Raw genomic sequence first — 14,287 nt, forward strand, 5'->3', positions numbered from 1 at the left:
AGCACTTATACAATCATCTGGCTCACGTACTGCCTGGAAATGACGGTGGTGACTTTGTCCAAACCCTGGGTGCCAGAACACAGCCACAGCTGGCACGGATGAGCCAGTTATGACCCAAAATAGAAATGCTGCTCAGACATTTCACATGGTACACTGCATGTGGGCCACATGTGGCCTACAGTTCAAATGCCATGATAAACCTTAAATGCAGCAGCTACAGCTGGGTCCGGTTTGGCCCACAATACACATGCTGTTGCCATAACTGACCCATCAGTACCTTAAACTGGGTCATGTGTGGCTGATATCTGTTTGTTTACTATTCTCTTGTACAGTCTGATTAGGACTTTCAACGTCATTGATTTTGTCTTGTTCTGTATCGGCTAACCAGCTCTTCACACACGCACGTGATTTACGGCTATGGTATTAAATGAAAAATACAGACAGTTAACATTTCTCTGTTTAACCTCAAAAGACTTCAACCCCACAGACCCTGTAGCCCACATTTCTTCACCTTTGTAGGCCCTAAAATAGAACCCAGTGGAACTCCTTAAGATGCTAAATGTAACTGTTAGCAAACAATTCACAATAGTTGCTGCATAAGGATTACTCAGACTTAATGTTAGACTTGGCTGATGCTTCCATTATTCCTGGTCTAGCAGCTAAAGATCTTGGCGTCATATTCGACTCAGATTTATCATTTGAGCAACATATAGCTAATATTAGTAGGACAGCCTTCATGCAGCTTAGGAACATTGCCAAACTAAGAAACCCCTTATCTCTACAGCAGAAAAGCTAGTACATGCTTTTATTACCTAGATTACTGTAATGCACTTTTGTCAGGTTGTTCCAGCAGGAACCTCAATAAACTTCCACTGGTTCAAAATGCTGCGCCAGGGTCCTTACTAAAAATAGAAAATCTGACCATATCAGTCCAGTTCTTTCAGCACTTCATTGGCTCCCAGTTAAATTATGTATTGAGTACAAAATTCTTCTATTAACATATAAAGCCCTACATGTCCTCGCTCCTGAGTACCTGCGGGAACTTATTACATATTACGAACCATCAAGATTACTCAGGGTGCTGGCTTCTTACTCGTTCCCAAAATTCAGAAAACCTCAGCAGGGGGAAGAGCCTTTTCTTATAAAGCCCCCCAACTCTGGAATAACCTTCCAGATAATGTTTGGAACACAGTCTCAATCTTTAAATCTAAGCTGAAAACTCATCTGTTTAGTTTTTAGCTTTTGGTAATTAATGTTTCCCCTTAGATAAAGGTTGCAGGTCCAGGGGTTCACAGATGCAGGGAATTGTAGCACACTGAGATGCTGGAGCAGTCGTCTTGCTGCTTACACGTGATCACTCAGGTTTGTGGACGGTGGAGCAGATGGACGCTAGCGTTTCAGGGTGCTCCCGTGTCTGTGTTACCTTCTGGCTCTCTCCTTTTATTTAGGCTGTTATAGTCAGACCTGCCGGAGTCGTCCGAAACACTGATACTGCTTCTCTGCTCTCTATAAAATCCTCTCAGAACTAACTCTCTCTTTTTACCTTCTCCGAGTAAATGGCCACCCAGCCCGACCTGCTGGAAGATTGCCCGCTGATGTCCCCTCTACCTGAGTCAGACCAGCTGCCACCTACCAGTCCGACCATCAGGCCCCCCACCCACCACCACCCATACCAGACCAGCAGCACACCCTCCTACTGCTGCTACCTGTTTAATGACCATGTTAAAACCTAAATGTAACTATCTGCCACTATTAATATCACCACTATTAACTATATGTTGTATCTGGTTTGGTCATTTTTATCAATAATGTTTAAATTGCTCTGACCAGAGGAGGATGGGTCGGGTCCCCCTTGTGAGTCTTGGTTCCTCCCAAGTTCTCTTCCTCCAGCTCTGAGGGAGTTTTTCCTTGCCACTGTCGCCGTTGGATTGCTCACTGGGGGTCTTTGATCCTTCATGTCTTGTGTTACTTCTTTTTTGTCTCTGTCTTTTACTAATTACTAATTATGTAAAGCTGCTTTGTGAAAACAACAGTTGTAAAAAGCGCTACACAAATAAATTTGACTTGACTTGACATGACTACTAAATAACAATAAAGCCAGTGTTTAAGGGGTTATGTTGAATAGCTTATGGCTTACTTACGTGTTATGGTATCTGTGGTCTTGTCTGGGTTTACTATGGTGCAGTAATCGAGATAAATTGAGCAGTACCGTAGTTGAAAAGCCAAATTAGCATTTACATTATTTAGGCCTAGTTACTATATGCTAGGCAACCACAAGGTACAAGAGAAAGAGACACATGTTGCAGACTCCTGGTCTAAGCGTTGGCCCTATCATTGGGAGATTACCGGTGTGATTCCCTGGTGATACCATAGCCATCTATGTCTTGAAGTCCCAAAGGGCATAACTGGCTTTTCTCTCTCTATTGATGGTCCTTCATTTTCCCTATTACTCATCTTGACAATGCATCTGTTGTAACAAAACTTGCAGTAACTGCTGTCCTCCAAGGTCGTTCTACTATCCAGGGACGTTGTGTTAGCAGCAGTTTCAACCTTCCCATTGCTTTACAACTTCATTAGTTTACTCTGCTAGCTTTTCTCGTTATCAAGCTAAAGGCTACACAGTAAATAACAACAAAAATAATCATTGAAAACAGCTTTAGACCAAAATCTATGGCTAGACATAGCAAATATTCACAAGATTCATGTAGTTTGGATGGCTATCTGATTAGCACATTACGGCAAACCAAGCCAAGGGCGAGTGAGTTCCAAAAAACTACAGTGTTGTGATTGGTTGCTTGTGTTATATAGAGATATAAGGCACATTCAAAAGGTGCTTAGAAATTGGTGAGGGGATGTAAACAACAATATTATGCAGTAACCACTGACTTTTCCGTTCACCCTCTTACTCTGCTCTGCTAAAGATGCTGATATATGCAATATGTAATATCAAAATGTAATATGCTATCGTCCTGCAAGATTATCTTCCTCATGTCCAGTCTGGGAAGTGTTTTGGTTGTACTGGGAAGGGTTTTGGATGTGTTTATACTGCTATAATGCGGCTTAAATGCATCTCAGATTGCTTTCTGAAGTGGTTAGAGTGATGGATTTGTAAATGGTTTAAATGTCTTGGTTGTGTTTACACTTGCATATGTGGCTTCGCCTTATTCAGATATAATCCTGATACTCAAGATGCATGAAGCGTGCAAACACTCTGATACAATGGGGATGGCTTGAGGCATTGGTCAGCATTTGACTTACCTAAATCCAAAGCTTTAGGCTACCCAGAATCTGGGTAGGGACGAGGCTAACAGGCTGTAGCTTTTGGTCAGTTCTTTATTGAGCATGTTTGTAATATGGTTCTTGATATGAATGTGAAGTCTGGCATATCAGGTCTGTCAAGCTAAGTTTGACGGAACATCCTATGATTTAGGTTCTCATCTTCCGATTTGTTTAATATCTAATTTCCATGCATCTAGGTCAAAGCTACAAAACTGTCCTTGTTTATTTGAGTAGCACTTTGACACATTCTGGATCCCACCCACCTACCCACACTGCACAGACACAGCAAATTAGTGCAGTCTCAGATCTGTAATTTTGCATTTTTATGAAGTTCTTATGAAGGAATTTAGCACTGGTTTTCATATTCATGGTAAGTGCTCCTGAGGCACCGAGCTAATTAGAACCAGCTGTTCAAAAAATTATGGTTGAAATTTTAACATGATGTGATGATGTGATTCCTTCTAACAAAAGCAGTAAACTAACAAAAGCAATAGCAAACTAACAGAAGACTCCACAGCCTTTGTTATACCAAAACTAAGAAAAGTCCACTTTACTCAGCTTAATTGTCTTTATCATCCTATAAGTGTTTTAATTGTCTAGTATCCACATTTACAGTAGAGACTCACTAAACCAAAGGTCTGGAACATCATGCAATGGGCTCTATAAATGACAAAATAATGTTCCACACTTCTTAAATGTAAAAGCATAATGGAGTGCGCTTTAGTATTCACCTGTGCACATGTGCTGGTTGCGCTGTGTGGGTATGGCTTCCTCTCCTTTTATAATATTATGTAATTTTAGGGTATGTTCATCCTTAATTAAGACAGCTACAGCGGTTCCTAGTGATATTTTAATTTTAATAGTAGAAGCCACGCAACATATTACCATAAATGCCACCCACACTCCATTTAGACAGGTTTCTTTGCCTTTGCCACAACATATAAAAAGAAGCAGGCTGTGTCAGGTGGAGTGTACCCTTCCATTATATATACATGTATATAGTGAATGATTATACATATATATAATAATTCTGCCTACAGCAGTTTAGCCCCACACTTTCACTTTAATGAATGAGGCTCAGCATAGGGCTCAATACAGTTACCAAATGGAAGAACCCAGCTTCATGTGAAAATTACGCATTTCCTGACCTGTTGATTCATGTGTTCTAATTTGATGGTGATATATATGTTTTATTTTAAATATAATTTTGTTGTGGTTACGTTATTGGTTGATTCCATCAATGTCTCTTGCTTCATTGTGTATTTGATTTGTGTTAAATGAAGATTAGGATCATACTTTACATATCTTTGCACTGCATTTAGCCTCTGCATGTAACCCATCCAAGGCAGTGAACACCCACTCACACTAGTAAATAGGGGCAGTATTACACACCCCTGCAGTGGTGGACAGCCACCTCTGCACCCAGGGAGTGGGTGTGGTTTAGGTTCCTTGCTCAAGGTTCAATGTTGAGCGAGGAGACAGCACTGTTCCTTCACTTCCCATCCCCCATTTCCAATAAAACCTGCAACCTTCGGTTCACAAGTCCACTTCTCTAATCTGTAGGTCTCTCTGGCTTGTGTGCCGAACTGTTGGTATGAAAAAGTGTTGCTGCTTTTACTTTCTGCTCAGGGCAGCCAATCAAAATGTAACAACAAATTTAAACATGTTACATAAGTCTAACCCAAATGTAGACCCTGTGTAAACATGTTACAAGGGTCGTACCTAGATGTAAACTCAGTATAAACATGTTACAAGAGTCTTTTTCAATTTTAAACCCATATTTACAAGTTACAAAAGTCTTACATAAGTTTTAACTAGAGTCTAACTCAAGATTTAACCCAGTGTTAGCATGTTACAAGAGTCTTACTTAAGTATTACCCAGTATACGCTTGCTACAATAGCTCATACCTAGGTTTTAGCCCAGTTTAAGCATGCTATAATAGTCCTTACCTAGGTTTACACCCAGTGTAAGCATGCTACAATAGTCCTTACCTAGGTTTAAGCCCAGTGTACGCATGTTGCAAGAGTCCTTACCTAGGTTTAAGTCCAGTGTATGCATGTTGCAATAGTCCTTACCAAGTTTAAACCCAGTGTAAGCATGTTGCAATAGTCCTTACCAAGTTTAAACCCAGTGTAAGCATGTTGCAAGAGTCCTTACCTAGGTTTTTAAATGCAGTGTACGCATGCTACAATAGTCCTTACCTAGGTTTAGGCCCAGTGTAAGCATGTTGCAAGAGTCCTTACCTAGGTTTAGGCCCAGTGTAAGCATGTTGCAATAGTCCTTACCTAGGTTTAAGCCCAGTGTAAGCATGTTGCAAGAGTCCTTACCTAGGTTTTTAAATGCAGTGTACGCATGCTACAATAGTCCTTACCTAGGTTTAGGCCCAGTGTAAGCATGTTGCAAGAGTCCTTACCTAGGTTTAGGCCCAGTGTAAGCATGTTGCAATAGTTCCTTACCTAGGTTTAGGCCCAGTGTAAGCATGTTGCAAGAGTCCTTACCTAGGTTTAGGCCCAGTGTAAGCATGCTACAATAGTCCTTACCTAGGTTTAGGCCCAGTGTAAGCATGCTACAATAGTCCTTATCTAGGTTTTTAAATCCAGTGTAAGCATGTTATTAAAGTCTTACCCAAGTCTTATTTCTCTAGCATAGTGTGCTTACCTGGGTAGGAACCTCAGTCGAACGTTTTTTGGAATGCCTGGATAGCAACATCCAGATAGCAATATTATCTTTATAACACCTCCTCATGTACAAGAACAAGTAAGACCAATTTGTGCTTCTAAGGCTTTGTAGCTATGCTGTGACTGGGCCCCTCAACTACTATACGACTATAACTGTTAGATCTGCAAACACTTTCATAATAAGACCATTAGTAAGCGTTCTTCTGTTTGGTTCTTTGGACCTAAATGGATACTGGAAATACATAGTGTATCAAACTGCAGAAATTATTGAGATATGTATTATATATTACTTCTGAAATGGCAAGAAATTCCACAATTTTTTTCAGAAATGTTTGCATAGTTAAATGGTTAAAATGTAAACAAAGTGATTTGGAATGTTTTATTCTAAAGTGGTGGTGAATGGAACAACATATCTGAAGAGTTTATGAACATACTGCCCTGTTTGTAGAAGTATTCAAATAATTGATTGATCTTAAATGCATTTTTTTTACCAAAGTTATTACATTTTGGGTATTTAAAAGTTTAGGGGCCACTTTTTTCCATCATAAACATATATATAAATATATATGTATAACATTTATATAAAACTCAGAGGACATGTAGCTACACTGATAGTATAGAATGGTAAATAAAATGGCTATATTTGTGTTGTAGTCATGATGACTCCTGGTTCCCATCACCACCACCGTAAAGAAAGCCATACTTTTCTCTACAATGAACTATTTCGCCCCAAGCAAATCTTTAGATGACTTCAGATGATCTACTAGGCTTCAGAAAAAGCCCAGCAGTTCTAGACCTGTCGGCCATCTCTGGAGGAGTGGTGCTGAATCAGTCAATTTCCTCCCAATCTTTTATTTTTTATTTTAACTTTTTGCAGCAGTGAGCGAGTGATGAATTGAAAACTAATGTGATTTGTTCCGCCTCGAAAGCCCGTGCTTTGAAAGTGAAATTGACGAGGAGAGCGCCTGCCAATGACGGAGGCGACAGGACTCAGATCTGAAATGCAAGCACACCGTTTTTTTAAGGAAATAAAAGACTCTTGGGGGGGCATTGATCCACAGAGGGTTCATGAATTCCGTTACTCTGCAGATAGAACGTCATAATAATTAAAGGAGCCCATCTGAAGAAACTGGTGTGGAGATTTTTACAGATAAATCAAAGAGAAAGGGAAACTTTTATACTGTCTTGGACTGGTGCCTAGACATAGAGCTGCTTGTTTTTTTTATTGCTTTGTAGTGTTTGGGGAGGAATTAGAAAGAGGACGAGAAAGGGCGAGGGATGGGGAAAGTACTCATTATTTTGTTAAAGTTTTATTCATTTCTTATTCACACTACAGAATTATAAGAGCAGGAAAGCCCGGGCAGCGATGCTGAGGGAGTGCTGAACTCATTTGCTTGTTGAAATTGTGCTCGCTGTGGATGAGCTGCTTTCCTGAGAGCACTGATCCACTGCTCGCAGCAGTGCGTTCTTTTCCTCTGTCATTTTATTTCTTTCAGACTTTTTTGGGAAGCTTCAGCTTTTGCCGTTTGCTCTCAGCGGATGCCTTCCGCCTTAGAGAAGAGCTGTAGTGAAGTGGATAGTTTCATTTACTCAGTTAAATGTAGGAAAGAGTAGGGCACAAACCAGTACAGGGTAAAATATAACTGACCTTTTTTTTTTACTGTAGTCCTATCTGTGTGAGATAACGGAGTTGTATATGATTCTCCCTCTTGGTGGCTGTAATAGAGCACCATTTTGATAAAAAGCAGATAAAAAACTACAGCATTAAGCTAGCCAGACTAAAGTACAGCCTCCACACCGCAGAGTTAGTTTAAGGGTGCAAATGTCAAAGCTGTTTTTTCGGGCCCGGGAGCAGTCCAGAGCACCGAAATTGGTGGTCTGGGGTTCGCTTCAAGCTGATTCTGGCGCAGTCCACTGCAGGTGTGGAAGCTATCCGCCCCCTGTGCCACATGTGGGGTTGCATGTGATTGTTTGGCTTGGTTCATTTTGTCATGTGACTGCTTACTGAACTTATTGCTTACATGGCCAAAAAAGAATGGCTCCTTGTTTGCAGGTGTTCCTGCGCAGTAAAAAGGCATGCCTCCAGAAAGAGCTGTTATTCGCTGCTTGAGTGTTTGTGTCCAAGGAATAGACGTTGATGAACCCAGGTCCTACTGCTCAAAATTGTGTAATCAAGCCATGATTCATATGGAATTCTTCTGTGTGAAAGCAAACCAGCAATAATGAGCCCCTCCTCTAAACAAATTTCCTTATTTTCCCAGGATATAAACACTGGGGCAGCAAAGAACAGTACTTTCTGGAACACTGTTCCTCTAGGAGAAGGTTTTGCAGGTTTTGCAAGCTATGCAGGCGATTAGTCAAAGCAGTCAGGAGTGCCGGAAGCAGACATACACACAGCGAACCAACAATTTCAGGAGGACGAGAAATTGGTCGAAAACAGCTTTCACACTTGACCAAATCTATCAAAATTTTAGCGACTGATCGACTGAGCTGCCAGAGACTTGCTAGATTGTGCATGTATGTAGATACTATTAGAGTGTTTGGGTGTGGTGGAGGGTATGGTTGAATGAAGGTATGTGAGTCACTTGAGCCTTGTCTTTGTGTTGTCTCTGAGCCTTGCTGCCTACCAACATAGTGGCCACGCCCCTTTCCCTAGGGGCACGCCACAACAATAACCAAACATCCACATTGCAGGCTAGAAAAAGTGAACTCTAAGTGAATCTAATAATCTGTAGATCCCACCAAGCATTTCCTGTAGCTGCAACTAAGGTTTTGGACAATGTTGAAAAGGAATTTAGGGTCTGTTAGCTGATTTACTTCTTTGCTTTGGGTCATTGTCTTGTTGCAACACCCAATGTCTCTTCATCTTGAGGCCATGGACTGCTGCTCTTACATTGTCCTGTAAAAAAAAAAAAAAGTAGACCCCTTTGAATTTTGAATGTATTGTACCCTCAATGATTGCAAGGCGTCCTGGTCCCCTGTTCCCCAGCTAATCAGCCCCAAACCATGATGCTTCCTCCACCATGCTTCACAGTTAGGATGAGGTTTTGGTGCTGTTGTGCAGTGTTTTACCTCCTCCAAACATAGCATTGTGCATTGGGCCACTTTTTTTCATGGTGTCCTTTCATACACACTGTTCTTGATCTGTGTGTCTCTAATAGTGAAAAACTATAGTTTTTCCTCACCTCTTTTAGGATTCATAAAATTTATTATTTTGTGCATATATTGTTTATATTACTTTTTCACCAGGAACACTTTTCAGGCCACAAATGTCTCCGTCACAACAAGTCTCCCGAATGTGAAATCGGGACACGCAGCGGAGCTGTTTCAGAGATGTGCCCGGTCATTATTTACTGCTGTTTAGCTCCCTGCATAATTAATTAGATCCATTAATGCATAATGTCTGAGATTAATGAGCTTTAATTAAGCGAGTGTTTTATTGTTCTGTTGATTAGGCTGCTGTGAGCGTGTGGTGTGTTAAGCTGTCACTGTGCACTCTGCTCCATTACATACAGTGAAATATGCCTCTGCTGTTAGACTGACAGCTTTAGAGCTTATTGATACTTTACTAGATCCTGAAATGCTAACCAGTAACTCAGCATCACTCACTGAATCAGCAGAACAGTTAAGGCACTGAAGCGATAAACCAGGCCCTTTGACTAAAAGCCTACTGTAATTGACATTAATAACATTATTTGTTTTGGATATTGTACAGAGTTCCTGTGAAGTTAAAACATTTCTCCATAGGAGAAGATATGATTAATCACATATTTTGTGTAGTTAACCAAGAGAAATCATATTTTGAATAATTGCATTGTGTGTAATTAATCCTGATTAATTGCATTATTTTGGTGTACATTTACATTAAATGCATAATATGTGGTTTATTCCGAGTTAACTGCATTATTTTGTGTAGTTAATTTAGATTAATCACAGTATTGTGTGCAGTTAATGTACATTAAATGCACTATTGTGTGTAACTAACCCTGATTAAATGCATTATTGTATGTAGTTAATCCAAATTAATTGTATTAGTATGTGTCATTAATTCAGGTTGATTACATTGTGTGTAATTATTCCAGATTAATTGCATTAGTTTGTGTAATTATTAATTGCATATTATACATAGTTAATCTAGATTTATTGCGTCATTATGTAGTTAATCCAGATTTATTGCAAATATTATGTGCAGTTCATAATGATTAATCACATTACTGTGTAGTTTATCATGAATAATTGCATTATTATGTAGTTAATTCAGATTTATTGCATTATTTTGTGTTTTAGCCCTGATTAATTACATCATTGTGTATAGTCAATCTATATTAAATGCACTATTGTGTGTGATTAACTCTGATTAAATGCAATATGGATTAGATAATCAATACTAATTACATTATTGTGTGTATTTACTTGTTTACATTAACTTCACATTATTGTGTAGTTAATCATGAATAATTACATTATTGTGTGCAGTTCATAATGATTAATCACATTACTGTGTAGTTTATTATGAATAATTGCATTATTATATTATTATTGCATTGTTGTGCAATGTCGTTAATCCTGATAATTGTATTACTATATGTAGTTAATCATGATTAATCTGATTTCTGTGTAGGATAGAGTCTGAATCTGCAGCTTAGATGCTGCTAAATGCAACAGTCAGTGCTGATACCGAGATGAACAGACGCACACAGCACAATGAAGTACGGTGATAGATGCAAACAATTTTTATTGTATTGTATTATATATTATTGTATATATGATTATATATGTTCTACCTTATATTCTATCTTATTGTTTCGATCTGATGTGAGCGGACAGTTATCGACACATTTCACTGCTAGTTGTGCTGTGTTTAACGATGGGAATGACAAATACAACTTTGAGCTTTAATGAGTGCAAGTGCCTAATTAAGTGCTCTTCAAAGAGATGGGTCTTCTAACGCTGTTTGAAGACAGCGAGTGACTCAGCTGTCTGGACACCCAGGGGAAGTTTATTCCACTACTTTGATAAAAAAATATGCATGCCTGTCTTCCATACTTCTTTAAGGATCAAGCCGAGCTGTAACTGAAGCTCAAAGGGTTCTTGGTACAGATCTGGTTTTCAGCATTACCTTTAGGTAGAGACAGGCTGGCCAGTTTTTGGCTTCGTAGGCCAGCGTCAGGGTGTGATGTGACATTGGAAGAAGACAAGAAGACAACTTGGGAACACTGTTACAGTTAATAATTATTTCTGAGTTACAGAAATAATTATTAATGGTAATTAATATGTCTAATTAATATAGAGCTTTTCTATTGTCTTTTTCTGAACATTTTACATCAGCAAGAAAAAACACAAACAACAAATAACAACAATAACAACAGTAACAACAGCCACAACACACACCTATACATTTTCCCAGCAGTCTAGAAGAAACTCTCCCCAGACCAAGGGCTAAAGGTGGTCCAGATGGAGTTTTGATGAGTGGGGGGGGGGGCCTGATCAAAGTACAGTCACTCCAGCAGTCGGCATCCAAGCTATAATATAGAGACATCACCAGCCCACCATTGCAATATGAAGATGCTCTGTAGTGTCTGGCAGTAAGAAGTTAGCAGCAGATCCGTTAGTTGAAGATACTGTAAGATACTGTAAGTTGTGAGGTGGAGCCGATGTGGATCACACTTGTTGTTCCAGCATATTCCACAAGTGAGTTCATCAGACCAGGTGCCTTTTCCTTCCAATTTGTCAATTGCAGGTGCTTTTAATGGTGGACAGGGGTTAGCATGGTCTAAAACCTATACAATAGCCTTTCTGTTGTGTCAGACCAGCTGGGACAACCCCCTGCGCTGATGAGCGATGGACATCCACCACCCTGGTTCAAGGTATATCCGTTCTCAGACCATTGTGTGTAGTTACTAACCACTGCATATTGGAAACTCTGCACAATCCTTATCACTTTAAAGATACTCCAACCCAGTCATTAGGCCATATTGACTGGTCCTTCTCAAAGTTGCGTAGGTTTTCACGTCTGTCCATTTCTTCCACATCCACTATTTCAGCTAGGATTAAATATATCCATTTATACAAACAGCTTTTTCCTATCATGTGTCTGACTATAGGATTTTTTTAGAATGGCCTTTGGTCTTTATTCCCTCCATACACTATGTGGACATATATGATGTCCTATTCTAAATCCATAGGCATTAATATGGAGTTGGTCCCCCTTGTGCAGCTCTAGCAGCAGGTTTGCAGTTATTGAGTCAGCAGAGCCCCGGTGACATGCACTATGACCCATTTTTTCATTAATGTGTGTAAAGGCAGACTGCATGGCTGTGTTCCTGGTATATAGTGGTCAGTGCCAAGCAAAAGTGCTCCAAGGAAGGACAGCTGGTGAACCGCTGGAAGGGTCATTGGCAGTCAAGCCTTACTGATGCGGGTGGGGAGCAAAGACTAGCCAGTCTGGGATGAAGGAGTGAAAAAGGGGGGGGGGGGTTAAAGAAGTCAGTGAAGAGGAGAGAAGTGCGGGAAACTGGGAAAAGAAGACATGGAAAGAGGATTTGATAAAACCAGAGAGGGAGGCAGAAGAGACAAAGAACAGGAAAAGAGAGAGAGAGGGAAGAGTAAAAAGGAATGATGTAAAAAGGTGTAGTGTGATGAGGCTATCTGACACAAAGGCTCATGGGAAATGTGGCCTTCGGTATGAAGAGTGAGATGCTCTGTCAGACGCCAAACTACAAAGAACACAAAGCAGAGCAACTTCAAAATATCATCTGTGTGTGTGTGTGTGTGTGTGTGTGTGTGTGTGTGTGTGAGGACATCTGTCAGCACAAATCTTCCAATCAGTCTCCACAAAATGATGCCAATCAGTCACACACTTGCCAGTCAAAACACTTCAGCACTAATCAGATCAATATCAGTACAAGGTGAACCTAATCAATGATTAAACATCCCATATTACACACTCTCAACTGACTCTTCTGGACTCTTTTAAAGTGGCCAGTGAGTGGAAGCACAGGGTAGGTGTTTCTAATAAAGTGGCCAGTGAGTGGACGCACAGGGTAGGGGTTTCTAATAAAGTGGCCAGTGAGTGGAAGCACAGGGTAGGGGTTTCTAATAAAGTGGCCAGTGGGTGGAAGCACAAGGTAGGGGTTTCTAATAAAGTGGCCAGTGAGTGGAAGCACAGGGTAAGGGTTTCTCACAAAGTGGCCAGTGAGTGGAAGCACAGGGTAGGGGTTTCTAATAAAGTGGCCAGTGAGTGGAATCACAAGGTAGGGGTTTCTCATAAAGTGACCAGTGAGTGGAAGCACAGGGTAGGGGTTTCTAATAAAGTGGCCAGTGGGTGGAAGCACAAGGTAGGGGTTTCTAATAAAGTGGCCAGTGAGTGGAAGCACAGGGTAAGGGTTTCTCACAAAGTGGCCAGTGAGTGGAAGCACAGGGTAGGGGTTTCTAATAAAGTGGCCAGTGAGTGGAAGCACAAGGTAGGGGGTTCTCATAAAGTGACCAGTGAGTGGAAGCACAAGGTAGGGGTTTCTAATAAAGTGGCCAGTGAGTGGAATCACAAGGTAGGGGTTTCTAATAAAGTGACCAGTGAGTGGAAGCACAAGGTAGGGGTTTCTAATAAAGTGGCCAGTGAGTGGACGCACAAGGTAGGGGTTTCTAATAAAGTGGCCAGTGAGTGGACGCCCAAGTAGAGGTTTCTAATAAAGTGGACAGTGAGTGGACGCCCAAGTAGAGGTTTCTAATAAAGTGGCCAGTGAGTGGAAGCTCAAGGTAGTGGGTTCTAATAAAACATTTTAACAGGCTGATTTTTTTAAAGACTACATATACTGGCAGACCTGCATGTAGTTATTAGAGTTCAGAGGCATGGCTCAGATGTGAGTTGGTATGCTGGACACATACCTGTCCAGCCAGGGCAGTGCACTGTGGGGCACAGCCTGAGGGCCATTACCTACCACTGGCACTTATGTTCACTCCACCCATCAACCCTCCACAGCTACAGAGCATCTGGAAGCAGAATAACATCTGGATTGGGACTTTGAGTAAAGAATGTGTGACACTATGGGTTTTTTCCCCCACATTTCAAGGTTTTGCTTAGGAAATCAGTTTGCATGTACACATCTTCACTGCACAATCTTAACCCGGATAGCACCTCTGGGTGAAGTATTAGTTTCTCCAAATGTATCACTGCAGTGCTTTCATGGAGGCAGTAGATGCATATCAAACAGCACAGCTTCTTCTTCACAATCAGAATCTGTGCTTTTTTCCCTAACATAACTTCAGGAGGTCGGATGCTGCATACCGTTTTCCGAACGAGGGATGTCATTTTGATGCTAATGATTTTATG

Source organism: Salminus brasiliensis, chromosome 24 (assembly GCF_030463535.1).
Source record: "Salminus brasiliensis chromosome 24, fSalBra1.hap2, whole genome shotgun sequence".
Lineage (NCBI taxonomy): Eukaryota > Metazoa > Chordata > Actinopteri > Characiformes > Bryconidae > Salminus > Salminus brasiliensis.